The sequence below is a fragment of the Hermetia illucens genome, chromosome 1 (assembly GCF_905115235.1).
Source record: "Hermetia illucens chromosome 1, iHerIll2.2.curated.20191125, whole genome shotgun sequence".
Taxonomy (NCBI): domain Eukaryota; kingdom Metazoa; phylum Arthropoda; class Insecta; order Diptera; family Stratiomyidae; genus Hermetia; species Hermetia illucens.
The window spans coordinates 97172686-97190033 of record NC_051849.1 but is presented as its reverse complement, the minus strand read 5'-3'; the positions used below and the strand labels follow the sequence as shown (position 1 = coordinate 97190033).

Here is a 17348-nt window from a genome sequence, read left to right as displayed (position 1 = left end):
TTATGATCCGTTTCCAGGGTGAATTTTCTCCCAAACAAATATGATCTAAAATAAGATGTTGCCCATACTATTGTTAGCAACTCTTTTTCAATGGTCGAGTATCTAGTTTCGTGAGCGTTCAACGTTCTACTAGCAAAGGAGATGGGTCTTCCTTCTTGGGACAAAACTGCTCCTATTGCGAAATTGGAGGCGTCTGTAGTCAGTGTAAAATGTTTAGTTTGATACTGATATAATCCAATAGTATTAGTAATTCAACATTAGGTTCTGCTACCACTTCTGTTACGACTAGTTTCTTCCTTAATAAAATCATTCTGTCATATCGCAACCATAATTATATTTTCGATAAAACGATTACAAGCAAAACCTTTTATTTAGTTTAATACTGATATCTGATAACTATGAAATCAACCGCCACTTTTTACTAATCAAACACAACTCTTTTTTACAAAAACGTCTAAAAATCGGCAATTATTTTTCTCATGTCATGCTATTTAGTTATGGTACTCTGATCTCCACTCCTGTGGCGAGATCTGAACTGAGTGGAGGGCGCCGGTGGCGTCATCTGTCCGCAACATTCGAAATAAATTTCGAATGCCGCGAATCCTGCCGCGCCACATCACTCCGCCCCCAGATGAAACCGAGGGGTTTCAGCGACTGAATCCGGAACTGTGTTCCCCCAACAGTCCGTGAAGCAAACGCGCCGTTGTTTAGGGATGCACACGGGCTTCAGCCTGGACAGGGAGACCGCCTTTTTGTGTCCACCGATCTCGAGCTGGAAGAAATGTTCTCCCCGCTCGAGAACGTGGTACGGGCCTTCATAAGGAGGCTGCAGCGACTTCCGGACGGCATCCGTTCTGACCAGGACGTGCGTACACGTGTCCAGCTCCTTGGGCGCACAGACAGGTGCAGACGAGCGTTGGGTGGGAGGAGTAGCCTTGATGCGTCGGAGATTGTCTTTCAGCAGACGTACCAACCCCGACTCTGTGAGACCCGATCTCTTGTCGAAGACCGGATCACTTTTAAGTCTTGGGTTCTCCCCGTATACCAGCTCCGTGAGGCTGGCAGCAAATTCCTCTCGGCGGGTTGTACGTAGGCCGAGTAAGACGAGAGGCAAGACTTAGGTCCAGGACGGATCGTCGCGTGCCATAATGGCGGCTTTCAGCGCCCGGTGCCAACGTTCTAGCATCCCATTGGATTGCGGGTGGTATGCAGTAGTCCGCTGGCGTTTAAACCCCAGGAGTTTTCCTAACTCCGAGAAAAGAGTGGACTCAAATTGCGTTCCCTGATCAGTGATGACCACTGCAGGGACGCCAAAGCGAGGTATCCACTCTCGACAGAGGGTTTCGGCACAAGATTGCGCCGTAATGTTTTTCAGAGGTATTGCCTCAGGCCACCGCGTAAACCTATCGATGATTGTGACGAAATACTTGTAACCGTCTCGCAAAGGTCCTACTATGTCGAGATGTATTGTGTGGAACCTCTGACTTCTGACTAGGATTCTGTGATGTGAGTATCCAAAACCTCTCTTGCTCTTCCAGCGATGCGTCCTAACAACATCTGATGAAGGATGGCTTTGAAGGGGCTGTTGTTCACTTGATGTATCACTGCATCTATAAAGGGGAATAGAGCCACCTGCGTTCCATCGAAATTCGAAAGGGCTCCAATATAGCCCGACAAACTTTTGAAATCCATTGTCATGTTGAGCGTGAGTAAAGAAAAATCTTTGATGAGATTCTCCAGGTTCTTTTATTTGTGAATGATAGATAGTTTTTAAACACTCGCAGACCGACTGCGCCAATTATGATCTCGAGTTTCCGACCGTGATCCGCCTTTGATAGAAAACAAAACAAATAAGTTCAAACGCAACTCTACACTTTAATGTCTTTAATAAGAGTGCACCCTTTGCTTGCAGTTACATGTTCTTTTAAAGGGTTACAATATAAGCAATGAAATACACATCTTTTCCTTATTCTTACTTACAACACTTAACATTTACTTAGATCTAGCGCAATAAAACTAACTTACTTGCTAGGGAGTATTTATTTAGGCATCGTTCTTTGACGATGCCGACATGTTTAGACGGATGGATGAGGATGACGTAACTTCGAATCCATGACTGAGCAAGTGTTCTTTTCTTTATTTGGACTGAGTTTCAAATGCTAAAACCAGGGGCGGCCTGCATGTGAAGTATTGCTAAACTTGATGCAGCTCGGATAGATTTTGGAAAGGAGGAATAAATTCTACGAAGCCATTAATTGAGTTGCAACGCAGTCTCTGGTCAAGAGACATCCCACAAACATACGAATACATATACAAGTACATTTTCACCTTAAGCATTAATGTTGTAATAAACCGCATAGAAATGCATCCTGCGCAATCATAATAAATTACCTTATACAGAAGGATAGAAATAAATGAAGGAACAGAAATTAAGTTATTTTGATGTTGTAAACACAGATTAGACGTGAACGTTTCGCAAATGAAAACAAGCAAGCTTGCAACAAACACAATCAATGAATAAAAATGCAAAATAAAAGGTTGAAAGGTTAATGTTACCTTATTATTATGAATATAGTTTTTATGCTTTGAAATTTATATGAAAAAAGAATATTTATTACAATTATATTAAACTATTTAAATTAAAAACATCGTGACTAGCAAGTAGATTGAACCACAACTGTTAATAGTCGCGATACTTTTTTAATTGCATTTTATATAAAAACCTTTTATAATATATATTTTGTTCATTCACCCCCTTTACTTTTTAAGGTTTTGTGTGAAAGACAGCCTATTTACTCGGAAATGGCTGAACCGATTGTCAAGAAATTGGTGGGAACATGTGGTCAATGTGTCCCTTTACATGCAGCGAGTGGCACTATTTTGTATTGAGTTTCCAATACATGCCAAAGGCGGGTGTAAAATTCAGAAATTCAGGTATCAAATGAATAGGCTCGATTAGTACATTCCGAAACTGTTCTTGTTTCTGATATTAGATGAAATATGGGGAAGTGAGGATTCAAAATGTGTGCCCCAAAAAAGTGAAACAGTCTCGTCCTCAGAACCCATCCAACCGAAATATCTGAAAAAAATCATAGTGATATATCTATATGAAATCGGGGCCTCAAAATACTTCCCGTCCGATATCTGGACAAATAAAGTTAATAATAGTATATTACCATGTTTTAGAAATTTACCCGCAAACCCCCCTTAAGTTCATCCTAGAAGTACAAAATTGTGTAGCTGATAATATAGGGCATAATTCTGGAAAGTATGAACGCAATCCAACTATTATTAACAAAGTGATTGGAGGTCAAATTATTGCATTTCATGTAAATTTATTGCATTCTAGGAGGTGTATGACGTTTTGGGGAGTCGTTTTCCCCCACAAATTAAAAGACAGGGATTGCTAATTATGATCATATATTCCAAATACAACTTCTAATAGCTAGGTCACGCTTTTGTTTTAATATTGCGACTTACTGAGCTTTAATAATTTATTTTGTTATGCACTTATACTCTTTTCTGTTCTGTGGTCTCCTCTCTGGGCGGCGCGAGTTAAGGTTGTTGGAAGGAGAAACTCCAAAAAATATAATTATCAATTTATTCGGACAAAGTTTCCCCGTTTAAATAGTAATTACAACTCTGTTCTTACGTGCTAAAGTTACAATTTTATATATTCTAAATCTGCTTACACAGGTGGGTCAGGTAAAATGCATATCCGGCATGTATCGTTGGAATTAGCTCGAATCGTTGGTTGGATGATCTGCACATTTTGCTGAGTGGGTGGTTAGAATGTTTAGCTGGTTCGATGGCATGTGTTGCATTGTCGGAAGGTATTAGATGTTAAGGGGTGATCAAGTAACTCCTCCCCCTTTAAGAGATGGCGACAGCCAGAGGAACTGGATCCTTGGAGGTTCACTGGCAGGAGATACAATGCGTGAATTTTGCAGAAAATATTCTTTGTTTCCTTGTTTCCGGTAAAGGGTTAATGCACAGATAGCGAAGATGATGAATATGCCCGATATAATGGTAAGTGTTGTAAGGAACTGGTCCTGGCTGATGTAATTTTCGCGGGTGGCGTAATTCCTTCTGGTGAATTGGTAGTTTCTTAATTCGTCTAGATGGATGTTGTCGGTGTTGACGGGTGTGAAGTTGACTTGGGAAAACAGGGTAGGAACGATATGGATTTCGTCCCAATAAACCGTTTGTTGGGCTCGATATGTAACGCCATTTGTGGTGATTTCACAGTTGTTATATCTCATGAGGATAGTTCCTTCGATTTTAAATTCATCTTGGCCACAGGTTGTAGTGATGGTGGTGGCAGGAACGTTTATAAATAGAAGGTGATTAGGTTCCGGTTCGTAGATCTCCATCTAAAATTCTCGGTCGTGTAGTTCGCAGTGTGTTGGTATGTTTTTGATGATGTTTGCGGCGCAATTTGATTGGTTTGTTTTTCTCAGCGTTATTTTAAAGCAGTAGAATGTATTTTCAATGTTTTGACATTTTTCGTCGAGATTTTGTGTGTTATTACGGCTTAAAAGGAGATAGGGTTTAGCTAGGATGATTTTGGTTTTGTCTATAGGGAGAGGGATTATATAATATAAGGAGAAATTTTCTTTTAGAGTGATAGGGACCTGAATATTAAAGATTATGTTAGAGTTATTGTAGTAGGCTTGCAGGCTTAACAATTCATAAATATTTTCGTTAGATTTTATTTGCTGATTTTCTAAAATAGAATAAATTTCGGATAGTTCCAGTGGAGTGATATCAGATTCAATTTTGAAAGGATAATCGCTTCTGAAATACTAATATGATCGTTAAGTAGGTGGATATTATAGTTAACTTGGTTTAAGTATTGGGCGTATTTCAAAATTCGATTACCATTTAAAATTTGATTTTTAGAATTTTCATTAATGTAATTAGGGTAATCAGTAATAGATTTTTGTTGTTGGTTAATATGATTTGTGATATTATCGAATCGGTTGATCATTTGCTCGTTTAATTTGGTTTGCTGGTCAAGGTTGTTGTTTATATTTTTTTCGTTAACAAGTAGTTGGTTAATTTCGTTGTTTAGGTTGCTAGCGTCATTCGCATCTAGGTTCCCTGTTATGGTTTTTATAATTGTGCCGAGTCCGTTAATTAGTGCTCTTTTCATTCGGTTTTTTGGCATAAGGTTTAAGAGTTTGCTGTTAAGTTCCGAAAGTTTAGCTTTTGTAATTTCTAAGGATGTGTCGAGTTCTGTGAGGTTGTCAAACGTCATAATAGTGTCACGTATATGTTTAATGTTTAGTTCGTAGTTGTCCAGTCGTACAATATGAATCAGGTTGTAATATGAAGTGATTAGTCGTGCTGTCCTAGTCGAATTGGTATTCGTCAGGTCCCGTATCTCCAGTTCCTGTCCGTGTGTCGTTAGTATTAGCCTGAAATTTACGTTTTTTCTCTAGTTTGGATTTATGAATTTTTTGATTTTTGTCAGAAATTATCGTTACATGAGTATCTTCTTTCATCTTATGTTTTGAAAATCTACGATTTAGTTTATTACGTCGACATTCCTTTCTATATATTACTGATCCTACGTTATAATTTTCGGGGTCTTCCCTGGTAGAATTTAATTTCTCACATCGTTTTTTAACCTGGTCTTCTAATAGTTGTTTAATTTCTGGATACAATTTAGATTGAAATTTTCTAAGTTTCTCAAGATATTCGTGGCTGTTACTAGATGTTATATAGGGCCTACAAATAAGTTCTGTCGGTTTTTTCTTTAAATTTGAAGCTTTATTGTGAAAAATTGGTTATACATCCATTGTTCAAAGTATTGCCCATCGCTAGCCACAACTTTCTTCCATCTTTCAGACAATTCATAGATACCATCGCGCCAAAAATTGGCCTGCTTGGCCGCTATCCACTCATCGAGCCATTTTTTGAGTTCGCCGTAATTGGAGAAGTGCTGGTCAGTCAAGCCATGCTGCATCGACCGGAACAAATGGTAATCAGAAGGAGCAATGTCTGGAGAGTACAGCGGGTGGGGTAGGACTTCCCATTTCAACGTTTCTAGATATGTTTTAACGGGCTGTGCACATGTGGACGAGCATTGTCATGTTGCAAAATAACTTTATCATGTCTTTGCTAGTATTGCGGCCATCTTTTCTTGAGTTCGCGGCTCAAACGCATCATTTGACGTCGGTAGAGTTTGCCCGTGACCGTTTCGTTCGGTTTTAGCAGCTCATAGTATACCACACCCAGCTGGTCCCACCATATACACAGCACGATCTTCTCACCATGAATATTCGCTTTGGCCGTCGATGATGAGGCATGGCCGGGGTATCCCCACGTTGCCCGACACTTGGGATTATCGTAATGGATCCACTTTTCATCGCCAGTAACTATTCGATGCAGAAAACCCTTCCTTTCTTGTCGTTGGAGCAGTTGTTCGCACGTGAAAAGACGGCGTTCGACATCTCTTGGCTTCAGTTCATACGGAACCCAATGTGTTTTTCCAAGTTCTTCTTCCGTTTGCGATGGATCTTGGTCGAGCAATGCCTCTAATTCTTCATCTTCAAAAATTGTTGGCCGTCCGACGCGCTCTTCGTCTTCCAAGTCAAGATCGCCACTTTTAAACCGTCCAAACCACCTCTGACACGTTCGCTCAGATAGAGCATGGTCACCATAAACTTCCACCAATATGCGATGACTTTCGGTTGCTGTTTTCTTCATATTGAAATAATGAAGTAGAACTCCCCGCAAAAACACATTATTTGGTACAAAATTGGCCATTTTCGTTGATGAAAAAAGTATTGTTGTTTACACTTCAATTAAATAATTTATACTGACGTTTGTGCCTATTGACAGTAGCTTTCCGATGAATGTTTGGAAATGTGGATCAATGGAATAAAAAACAAGCTACGCCATCTATTGTGAAAACCGACAGAACTTATTTGTAGGCCTAATACTATTGTTGAATTTGCAAGTTCTACCATAGAACAATTCATAGGGCATGTGTTTTGTAGTGAAATGGATGGAATTATTATAGGTGAGTATAACTTCATTTAGAATGTCTCATAAACTATCCTATAAGTTTCCGTTAGTGTCGAGTGGAGTCTTTCTACTGGAGCATTACTACTAGTCTGTTGATATGATGTTGTTGAATCTTTAATACCGAACTGTTTGCAAAAATCATGGAATAATGTGAAAGTGAATTCCGATCCTTGGTCGGTTATTAAATTTTGAGGAATGCCATGTAAGCTGATGTAGTATTTTAACGACTTGATTATTGATAGGCTATTTCTGGAAGGCAGTGTATATGCTGCTGCAAATTTCGAGAACTTATCGATGATCGTTAGAATGTATTGTTTGTTTATGGTATAGATATCTGAATGAAGGATTTCCAAAGGTTTACTAGGTGTTTCGGGTGCTTGAAATATAGGTTTCGGAGGGTTCCTTTCGTATTTAAGGAGTTGACATTTTTCGCAGTTGTTTATAATCTGGGTTATCTTGCTTTTTAAATAGGGGAAATAGTAATCTCTCTTAAGATGTGCTAAGGTCTCGTTAATTGGTTGTTATTTATGTGGTAACTATTTATGAGAGCGTCCTGTTCATCACTTTCCGTAATTTCTTTAAGCCGCACAGTACATCTGTAGCTATTGGGTGTAAACGTTTGTAAATTAAACGCGATTTGTAGCTAACAATTAAACTTCAAATTCGTGAAAAACCCTAATTATATTTGTGACTGTTTATTGCGGTGTGTTTCGTAATAACGTATTGTGATCTTGTATCGGGTTCAGGTAAAAGGGTTTCCCGGGGGATATCCAACACGTGTGACGTAACTAGGCATCGTTCTTTGATGATGCCGACATGTGTAGGCGGATGGATGAGGATGACGTAACTACACTTCTGAAACACGTCTGCACCTCACGGTTGCGAGAGGTGAACTGAACTGGGCCTTTTATTGCTATTCGTTTGTTTTTATACAAAAAAAATCAATTACAATTTGCATATTATGTATATAGTGTCCGGATAGCTGAGTGGTTAGAGCGCAAGGCTGTCGTGCGGAAGGTCGCGGTTCAAATCTCACTGGTGGCAGTGGAATTTGTATCGTGATTTGACGTCGGATACCAGTCGACTCAGCTGTGAATGAGTACCTGAGTCAAATCAGGGTAATAATCTCGGGCGAGCGCAATGCTGACCACATTGCCTCCTAGTGTACCGTTACGGTCTTGAATGAAGTGCTCTAACACACTTCAAGGCCCTGATCCAATATGGATTGTTGCGCCAACGATTATTATTATTATTAATTAAACTTTTTATTTAACTCAAATTACAAACACGCGGAATTGAAATTATGACTGTAGATTGACAGACAGGATCTGACAGTTGACGGATATGTGTATGACAACTTATGACAGCATTGTCACACCCCTACATCACTCTCCCCCGAGTGACATTGCCGTCACGATGACTTTTCGCTGAAGGATAAGTGTGTTTCGGTGGCGGTCTGGAATACAAATATGTTCGTTTAAGATCCTGGTGAGTTTTATTTTCGTCATTCAGGAAGAAGGCTGGCTTTAGTCGTTCTGTTGAGACGTTGAAGTTCTTTCCATTAACTTCGATTCGAAATAGACGATTGGTGATTCGTTCGATAACAGGATGCGGACCTGAGTAAGGTGGCGATAATGATGTACGAACTCGATCATCTCGTAGAAATACGTGTGTGGCAGAACTTAAGTTTCGGTGTACGAATTCGACAGGTTTGTTGTGATGTGCTGATTGTGTTGGACGAATATTACGCATTTGTTCTCGTAGTTGATTCACGAATTGAGCTGGATTATCGTCAACAGTTTGATCATCGAAAAATTCACCTGGCAGTCGTACAGTGGATCCATACGTGAGCTCGGCACATGATGCGTTTAAATCATCCTTGTAACACGATCGTAGTCCAAGTAGAATGGTTGGTAAAGAATCGACCCAGCTTTTGTTTCCGTAACACATTATTACTGCTTTCAGGGAACGATGCCATCTCTCAAGAATGCCGTTGGAAGCTGGATGGTATGCCGAGGTTCTTGTTCGTTCGCAACCGATTAGTTTCGCGAGTGATTGGAATAGTGCCGATTCAAACTGGGATCCTTGATCCGTTGTAATTATTCGTGGCACTCCGAATCTGGCTATCCAATTGTTGTAAAAAGTTTCGGCGACTGTATTCGCTGTCTGATCGCTTATCGGTATTGCCTCCGGCCAACGAGAGAATCGATCTATCATCGTCAAACAATATTTGAAACCTTTCGAGAGTGGCAACGGGCCAACTATGTCGATGTGTACCTGATCGAATCGACCATCGGGAATGGTGATATGCTGAGGAACGTTCTTCGTGTGTCTGCTTACCTTCGAACGTTGACACGGTATGCATGTTCGGCACCATAACAGGATGTCTTTACGCATATTCGGCCAGACGAATTTGTTGCAAATTTGTCGCGATGTGGAACGTCCGCTTGGATGAGCGAGCTGGTGAATAGTGTCGAATACTTTTCGTCGAAGTTGAGTGGGGATGTATGGTCGGACTTTACTGTCGGTTACATCACAATAAACTGGAAGTTGTCCTGCAGTCTGTATTGCTTGTAGTTTTAATGATGTTGTGTTGCTATTTAGTAAGGCTTGAAGTTCTTGATCTTGTTGCTGTTCATGCGATAGTTTGTCTGCGGTGAACGAGGATGGCATGGAAATGGCGTCAACTCGTGATAGTAAGTCGGCGACTACGTTGCTCTTTCCTGGTACGCGGCTGATATGCGTTGAAAATTGCGATATGTAATTTAGCTGGCGTACTTGACGAGGCGAAGCATGATTCGGTTTTTGAGAAAAAGCATAAACGAGAGGCTTGTGATCGGTTTTTATGCAAAAATTTGATCCTTCCAGTATATATTGGAAGTGTTTGATAGTGGCGAAGATAGCTAGCAGCTCTCGATCGTAGGTGCTATATTTGTTTTCTGCTGGGCTGAGTTTTCGTTTGAAAAACGCCAATGGTTTCCACTCTCCGTCTTGATACTGCTCTAAAGACGCGCCGATGGCTACATCAGAGGCATCAGTGGTAATTGAAAGCGGGGCGTTTGGTTTAAAATGCACTAAAAGAGTGGCGTTCGCGAGGTCAGTTTTGCATGATTCCCACGCGTTGATGGTTTCCGTTGTCCAGTCAATTGTTCGTGTGTCGTTCTTCTTGCTGCCCTTCAAAAATTCGTTGAGTGGTGCTTGCTTAGTTGCGGAATTTTTCAAAAAACGTCTATAGAAATTGAAAATTCCGAGTGCTTGTCGTAACTCCTTGACTGTTGTTGGTCGTTTTAAGTTACAGATGGCTTCAATACGTGACGGTATTGGGCGAATTCCGTTTGCGTCGATCAAGTGACCGAGAAATTCAATTTGTTGGGCTCCAAAGACACATTTCGAAAGATTGATGACAATGCCAAATTTTTCCAAACGCTCAAAAACTAATCGCAAGTGTTCGAGATGTTGTTCAAAGTTGTCGGACGCAATTAAAATGTCATCTATGTAGCTGACTGCAAAGTCTAGGCCTCGAAGAGCTTCGTCCATTAGTCTTTGGAAAGTCTGGCCTGCATTTCTCAGACCGAACGTCATGACCAGAAATTCAAAGAGGCCGAAAGAGGTAATGACGGCAGTCTTCTCGATATCTTCTTCAGCCATTAATATTTGATAGAACGCACGTATGAGGTCGATTTTTGAGAACACTTTCTTACCTGCCAAACCAGCAGTTGCGTCGTGAATGTGACGGATCGGATATCTGTCTGGAACTGTGACAGCGTTTAGCCCGCGGTAGTCCCCGCAGGGTCGCCAGAATCCGTCTTTCTTGGGGGCCAAATGTAACGGGCTAGCCCAAGGACTCGAAGATGGGCGGCAAATGCCCTGCTCCAACATATATTCGAATTCTTTCCGAGCTATTTCCAACTTATCTGGTGTAAGACGCCTAGCACGAGCTGCTACGGGAGGGCCGGTGGTTTTTATAAAGGGTCGAACGTTACTTGCAGGCTTTTTGTTAATTGAGCTCGGGTTCGTTATACTAGGAAATTGTTTCAGTAGTTTGTGATACGGGGAGTCGTTGTGAACGGTGAAAATTCCACTGTGGGTCCTTCTTTTGACAACACAAGACGTTCCGAGTTTTGTCGTGGTGTCAATGAGACGTTTGTTTAATACATCGACTAACAGTCCATGTTGTTTTAAAAAATCGGCTCCCAGTATCGGACGGGCGACATCAGCAATTTGGAAAATCCATTTGTATGGCCGACGGAGGCCGAGATTTAAACATATCAGTTTTTCTCCGAAAGTCGAAATGGTGGAACCGTTGGCAGCGAAGAGACGTAGGCTTTTCGGTTTTAAAGTTTCGCGAATCAGCCTTCGGGGAAAAACAGAAATTTCGGCACCTGAATCTATGAGATAGCGTATGTTGGTTGTTTTGTCGGCAATAAATAGGCGATTTTCTAGGCAGTCGTTGCTGGTCGCCTCATTCAACAACGACTTTGCTAGTTTTCCGGGTTTGTATATGTGCATGGCTTGATGCACTTTATCGCTGCTGCGCCGAACTTTCGATGATAGCGACATATTTGTGGAAAATTGCGTGTTGCTGACCTCGATTTTTGTCTGTTTTGCGACTAACTGCGATTACGATTTCGAGATTCGTGAAATTGAGAGCTTCGATCACGTTTGAGGTTTTGTATTTCTGCACGCAGCAATCGGATTTCCTCTTTCAATGAGTTTAGATCATTAAAAGTATTCGTGGAAAGCTGCTGAACGGATTCGATTTGGGGTTCACGAGCATCTAAAATCTTGTCAGCGATCTCAGCGAGTTTGTCGTTATCGGTGCTGTCCATCGAGGCAAGAATAGCGCGGATATTTTCGGGAAGCCGTTGCATCCATATCGATTGTAACAGTTCGGATCCAACTTTATCTCCTGCGAGCAGTTTCATTTTGCGCAGCAAACCGGATGGTTTTTGATCACCCAGTTCGACATCATTTAGCAATTTTCGGAGTCGTTTGCCTTCGGATTCAGTAAACTGTTTGATGAGACGTGTTTTAATCATGTTGTAGCGATCTTTTTCGGGTGGGGACTCGATGATATCGGCGACTTGTTCGAGAATGGAATAGTCTAGTTCACAAACGAGTCTATTGAATTTGGTCTGATCGGATCGAATGTTGTGAACGAGGAATTGGGCCTCGATTTGGGCGAACCAGAGCGCCGGTCGAGATTTCCAAAATTCGGGAAATTTGACTTTACGAATTTCGGCGATTTCCTCGTTGATTGGCAACGCATCCGACGCATCGCTGAATTTGTCGGCATCCGACTCAGGCATAGCGATTTTGGGAAAATTTTTTTAGAAAATAGTTTCCGGGGTCACCACTGTAGCTATTGGGTGTAAACGTTTGTAGATTAAACGCGATTTGTAGCTAACAATTAAACTTTTTATTTAACTCAAATTACAAACACGCGGAATTGAATTTATGACTGTAGATTGACAGACAGGATCTGACAGTTGACGGATATGTGTATGACAACTTATGATAGCATTGTCACACCCCTACACATCTGACTAATTTATAGCATCCAGACTGTGAAAAGTGTTTTGTATATACATTCTGAATTGTCTTCAAGATATCGTCAGGGGAAAAGATTGCTGTAATTTTATTAGGGAGAATGTATTTCTTGAAAATTTCAGTTAATGTAGGTTCGGAAAAATCTTGCATTTTAATCGTTCGTCTTTGTTTATTTTTGAAGGGTGTTTCGACGGATGTTGAGTGCTGTCGGTTCGTCCTTTCAATGATTGTTTGAAGTGAGAACTCATTTAATGGCCTTTCTGAAATTGGGATACCAGTATTCATGTTTTCTTCTGCTGAGTGGAATTCGGGTCTTTCAGACTCATCATCCAGGTTAACGGCTTGTGGTCAGTTCCTCCCAAACAGGTATGGGCGGAAATATTTGTTGGCCCAGACTATTGCCAAGAGTTCTTTCTCTATTGTAGAGTAGTTTGTTTCTAAGTTACTTAAGGTCCTGCTTGCGAAGCAAATGGGATGGTCGCTACCGATAGGGATTTGTGATAGGATGGCTCCTATTGCAAAGTTGCTAGCATCCGTAGTTAACACAAACGGCTTGTTAAAATCAGGATGTTGCAAAACTGGATCATTCATAAGGAGGTTTTTACAATCCCGGAATGCTCGTACATAACGGTCGTTTAAATTAATGGTACGTCCTTTCTTTAAACACTCCGTCAGTGGTTTTGTCAGTTTTGCAAAATCCCTAATGAATTTGCGATAATATCCCAAGAGACCTAGGAAGGATTTTATTTCCTTTTGTGTCTTTGGTATGGGATAGTCAATAATCGCTTGCACTTTGTCCTGGTTGGGTTTTATTCCTTCAGTTGTCACAATGTGACCGAGAAACACTATTTCTTTTTTCATGAATTCCGATTTATCAAGTTGTACTTTTAGGTTTGCTTCACGCAATTTCTGAAATACCTTCCTCACATTTTCACCATATTCCTGCAAGGATGTGGAAAAGATGATAATATCATCTAAATACACCAAGCAGGCTTTGCCCTGAATATTTTTTAGAACATTATCCATCACGCGTTGAAACGTAGCAGGGGCATTTTTCAAGCCGAAAGGCATTCGCACATACTCATAGTGGCCGCCTTCGACTGTAAATGCTGTTTTCGCAATGTCCCTGGGATCTATTTCAATTTGGTGGAAACCAGACGCAAGATCTAATGTCGAGAAGTACATGGATTTCCCTAATTTGTCTAATATTTCATTAATATTAGGAAGTGGATACCTATCGGAGATGGTTTTTTCATTGAGTTTCCTGTAATCTATTACAAGTCTCCACTTTTGTTTCCCACTAGCGTCCAACTTCTTGGAAACTATCCAGGCGGGAGAGCTCCAAGGCGAGTAGCTAGGGCGGATAATTTCTTGTTTGAGCATGTCCTCAATTTGCTTTTGGACTTCCTGTTTATGGATGTAGGGGTACCTATACGATTTGGTATAGATAGGGGAGTCATCGACAGTATTGATTTTATGTTTGACTTGGTTAGTAAATGTCAAATCTTGGTTGTCTTTGTGGAAAATGTCGTCGTATTGCCGGTAAATTTTGAATAGCATTGCTTTTCCTTCGTTGTTAATGTGGGAAACTCTCAGTAAATCGACAAAGTCATTAGAGTTAGTGAATGATGAACTTTGTTCATAATTTACTTCGACATTATTAACTTGTTCGTAATTACCGGAAAGTGGTTCAACCATTAGAGGTTGTTCTACAAAAAGGGCCTGCTCGCTTCCAGATATATTGGTTACTTCGATTGGAGCGTACCAATCGGTGGCTGTATAGATGCCTTCAGAGACAAGTAATTCTGGTGTTAGCTTAATGGGTTTTACTAAAATGTCCCCGTGTGGTTCGTCTACTGGCAGTTTAGTGACAAATTTCGAGTGTGGTGGAATAGTATACCTTTTAGACATGAAATTTGGTTTGAAATTGAGCGGAATGGATGCGTTATCAGTTACTAGTAAATTTCTCCTTAAATCGACTTTTGCACCTAATTGGGTTAGTGCATCCACACCTAAAAGGCCATCGAAATAGTCGTGAAATTTAAAGATAAGAAATCTTATGTTTCCTCGTTTGTTGAATTCAACAAAGTTAGGAAGTGTAACTTCTTCTTTCACTTCATGTTTTGTTAGAATCGTTATAATGGAAATGGGTTTTGTGGGTTTTACATCGCGAGGGTCGATGTATTCCGGGTTAATAAAGGAAGAAGATGCGCCAGTGTCAATCAGGAATTTTAGCGGTCTTTCAAAAGGGAAAGATATTTCGATGTAAGGAAGTGTATTACCGTGCTTATTCACATCTAGGTATCCGATTGGTCTGTTGAGGCACTCGATTGAAAATTTTCGTCATCAACTTCAACGTTTATGATATAGGGGTTAGACTCAGGATTAGAACTGAGAGGTTCGCAAGGATACTCGATAATTTGGCTAGAGTGATCCATAGGGGAAAACTCCTGTAGTGGAGCTTCATAGTATGGTTGAAATTGTAGTTGTTCTTCAGGGTAAATAACTCCGTACGAATAATCGTTTTCAGGATTTTGTTCAGTGATATTGAACAGTTCCTGTGCAGTGTATCTTGGTGTTGGTTGGGGGTTGAAGAATCTATTCATTTGCGGTGTTAGTTGGCTTTGGGTTCTCCTAGTTATTCCCGAGGTTTCCATTGGTTCAGGTTTTGGCTGAGTGTTATTAAAGGACCTGCCAAATGTGGGTTGTCTAAACTGGGGATTAAATGAATTTTGAAATGGGGTTGGCCTAAAGTTGTTATTAATAGGATTCATAAATTGTTCACGGTTTGCATTTTGATTTGAGTTATTAAATCGTTGGTTGTTATTTATGAATGCGGGCTGTGCTTGAGGATTTGTGAAGAAGGGTTTTTGTGGAAAAAATGTATATGGCTGGTAAGTTGGTCTTGGGCTGCTAACACTTAGTTGTATACGAAATTGTGGTAGCATTGATCTTGCAACAATAGGTTCACTATTTTGGGGACGCGGTTTTGAGTTATTAAATGTTGATGGTTTAAAATTCGAAAATTGTTTATTAGGATCAGATTTGGTATAGAATATATTTTGTTCTTGTATACGGCAAGCTATGTTGCTGCGAGGGTTACTGGTTTCATGGCCCGAATTGTTGAACCAAGAGGTTCCTTGAGCCCTGATAGGAATGTGTTGAGACACATTTCTGCAAATAGGGACTTCTTAGCTGCTATTACGTTTGGGTCCACTTCGTGAATGTTTACGTGGGTGGTCATACTGGATAATAGTTCGATAATATTACTATAACATTTTTGCACTGTGTCGTTGTTCTGACGTAGACCGTGGAGGTCTCGGATAAGGGAAGTCTCGTTCCTTTTATCAGAATAGTGTAATATAAGATTTTGTCTTATTTGCTCTCAATCTAATGGTGTTCCGTACATATTAAGCACTTCGTTGGCTTCTCCTGTGACACTTATAATTGACAAAATTTGACAAAAATCCAGAAAATCAAAAAGAAGACGCGGGTTCCCGTCGAACCTCGGTAGGTCTTTTATACCATCCGGAACGCGAAGAAAATTGAATAGATCGGTGGTGGTCAATCTTATATTGTTTTCGTTAGTTGCCATATTATTATTACTTTCACTTTCACTTTCCGAAATTTGATTCACTCTTATGTTTTCTATTGAAGTTGTAAATTGATTTTCTTTAATATTTTCACTTTCTAATACACTAGTCTTTTCTATTTCTGTGATTGGTTCTAAGTCTAACTGCCTAAGTATATTTAGTTGCCTTAGCCTACGTGGGAGGATGGTATAGGGGGCGGATTTCCTTTTTGGGTGGAATGGGAGGAGGTGGCATAGGAACAAAATCTCAACTTACCAGGAAATTAGTTTCCACATGCCTGGGAAGATTTTCCAATCGATGCCCTTGCTGCCACAATACACCAATAACACATTTAATAACACTTTGATACCGAACACGATAAACCGTCGTACTGCGGGATCTGCGTTATACACCGATGAACCTTCGGAAGAATTTAAGACTCTGTCCGCCGCCTAAGTGCCGACTGCGCCAGTTAAGGTTGTTGGAAGGAGAAACTCCAAAAAAATATAATTATCAATTTATTCGGACAAAGTTTCCCCGTTTAGATAGTAAGTACAACTCCGCTCTTACGTGCTAAAGTTACAATTTTATATATTCTAAATCTGCTTACACAGGTGGGTCAGGTAAAATGCATATCCGGCATGTGTCGTTGGAATTAGCTCGAATCGTTGGTTGGATGATCTGCACATTTTGCTGAGTGGGTGGTTAGAATGTTTAGCTGGTTCGATGGCATGTGTTGCATTGTCGGAAGGTATTAGATGTTAAGGGGTGAACCCGCAACTCGCGCGGTCGGACTTCAGTTCTCTTTAAAAGTCTTCCTTGACATTTATCCTCCAGTCTACGCCCGACCGTCAGCTGTTTTCCGCGGCCAATGGATGTAGTGGTGGAGGCGATTCCATAATGGCGCGGTTTCATCGAAGCAAGCCGTCCGCGCGATCCTGCCAATGGGAGTTACCGGGCGAATCTGACGCTTCGCGAGCGTTTTTCTGAGCGGTCGTCGTTTCGATGAAGGCTTTCAGTCTCGGTGAGAGGACCCGCTTGGGCACGCTCCGAACGTCGAGCTTCAACGAGCGCTAGCACTCTAGAGGGGCCCTCGTATGGTAGTTCCTCCCGCCTCCAAGGGCAATCCACCCTGATAAGAAGGTAGTCACACGTCTCAAGATCCCTGGGGGAGTTGACCACCGATGACGC

At 40.9% G+C, this 17348-nt stretch overlaps 1 protein-coding gene and 1 long non-coding RNA gene across 4 annotated transcripts in view; both read left to right on the top strand.

The window, feature by feature from the left end:
- LOC119650546 (phosphatidylinositol N-acetylglucosaminyltransferase subunit GPI1) overlaps nucleotides 1-17348 on the top strand; it is a 92654-nt gene that overhangs the window by 37626 nt on the left and 37680 nt on the right. The gene's annotated exons all lie outside the window — the stretch shown is intronic.
- Nucleotides 8306-9685, top strand: LOC119650567. 3 transcript variants are annotated; one of them, XR_005249333.1, is made up of 4 exons: nucleotides 8317-8523; nucleotides 8617-8744; nucleotides 8800-8944; nucleotides 9001-9685. It is a non-coding gene; the product is annotated as an uncharacterized LOC119650567 (long non-coding RNA). The 3 variants fall into 3 exon arrangements; XR_005249337.1 differs by having other exon boundaries at nucleotides 8306-8744; nucleotides 8800-8948; XR_005249331.1 differs by having other exon boundaries at nucleotides 8318-8744.